The sequence below is a fragment of the Myotis davidii genome, unplaced genomic scaffold (genome assembly GCF_000327345.1).
Source record: "Myotis davidii unplaced genomic scaffold, ASM32734v1 scaffold184, whole genome shotgun sequence".
In the NCBI taxonomy this organism is placed as follows: Eukaryota; Metazoa; Chordata; class Mammalia; order Chiroptera; family Vespertilionidae; genus Myotis; species Myotis davidii.
The window spans coordinates 839,432-841,070 of NW_006297021.1; the positions used below are offsets into that span (position 1 = coordinate 839,432).

Consider the following 1,639-nt stretch of genomic DNA (forward strand, 5'->3'; position numbering starts at 1 on the left):
GGAGGTGTCCCTGTGGGCTGACCCTCCCTCAGCACTTAGCCCATCAATACACAGACCAGGTTAGTCATATCATTCATTGTCCAGAATCTCTCCTTGTCCAACCGCGGACCAACAATTTAGCTTTTATTTTCAATGAAGACTTTAATTTAGAGACAAAAAGATTTTCATAGTTGTTTTCTTATCAAAACTACTTCCAGACCCTCACCTCATTATGTCCACCCATCTAAACGTCTATCTGATGAATTTGTCTTATCTTAATTAGGTCCTTGAATGGAGAGGCCCCCTAAACGACCTGATCCTGGACTTCCAAAGCCTGGACTAACCCAACTTAGTCTTCCTCCTCGAGACACAAACAAGGCTCTGTCTAGGTGACACTCTTCCTTACTGCAGTAGGTTAATAAACAGAACTCTGCTTAACCACGGGTTATTCTGGAGGTCGTTTTAGAGCACCGGTTCTCAACCTGTGGGTCGCGACCCCTTTGGGGGTCGAACGACCCTTTCACAGGGGTCGCCTAAGACCATCTTTCTGATGGTCTTATATAATTACATATTGTTTTTGTGATTAATCACTATGCTTTAATTACGTTCAATTTGTAACAATGAAATTGGGGGTCACCACAAAATGAGGAATCGCATTAAAGGGTCGTGGCATGAGGAAGGTTGAGAACCACTGTTTTAGAGAGTGAGCAGTCCACGTTCATAAACAGAAGAATCGCAATCATGGGCCACCCATGCTAGACACATAGTGTACACCTGTCTGGACAAGACTTTCAGGTCAGGCATCCTAACTTACTTTATACCTGGCTGACTGGCTTATGAGAACTGAGGCCCCCAGTATCCATACAGCTTCACTCTCAGGACTGAAGACTGATGTCACCGTGTCAGCTTTACCACTTGTTCTAGAAAATAATACTGAAGAGCTTCACTGTTTGATACAGAATATTCTTGAGAAATGAATTATTTGTGCCCTACAGCCCCTTCCTCAGGACAGTATTTTCCTCACTAGAGCTAAGAGCGAGAAGCGAATTCAGGGCATGGTCTTGGCTGCTTTTGAAGGGTGTCCTCATGAAGGTGGACACTTATCTCTACTTCCCATTTGCTGTCTCTTTTCTCCAGCATCTCTGTCCCTTTGCCAAACAGGAACCCTTGCTGGCCATTGTCTGGTGGAGGAAACAAACTCCTCAACTGTCCCCCAGAACCCCTTATTTCCTTCTCACTCAGTGAGTGGTAGCAGTATTTACCCGGGCTCCAGTGACAGACTTCCCAGCATTGTTGCGGTGATTAATTAAATGAATATGTGTCAAGCAACTAGAAGACGGGCAGTAATAAAGAGTGTTTGCTGTTGTAATTATGCATAGCTAATTAATGTGTTTCAGTTCTGATTTGCATAATCCCTCCCAGAAGTCAGCAAGGAAGGGGCAAAGGGAGACTTTTAATTATGGGTGAGCAACTATTCTATTATTTTAAAAATAATTAAGGTAAAATATATGAATGTATCTTGCCCATGTGGCATAACCCATGTTTCCATATAATGGCAAATAGGATTTAAAGTCAGAAAACACAGTGTGAATTCCTGAATTTTGAGGCCCTGCGCGTGTGTGCACACACACACACAATCAACCTCATTGTGAAAGTAGGA

The 1,639-nt window shown here is 43.2% G+C and overlaps 1 long non-coding RNA gene across 1 annotated transcript in view; it reads right to left on the minus strand.

The window, feature by feature from the left end:
• Window positions 1–1,639, minus strand: part of LOC102757847 — a 20,723-nt gene that overhangs the window by 7,765 nt on the left and 11,319 nt on the right. The window contains exon 2 of the long non-coding RNA XR_001515339.1: window positions 794–899. This is a non-coding gene — a long non-coding RNA (uncharacterized LOC102757847). The remainder of the gene's footprint in view (window positions 1–793; window positions 900–1,639) is intronic.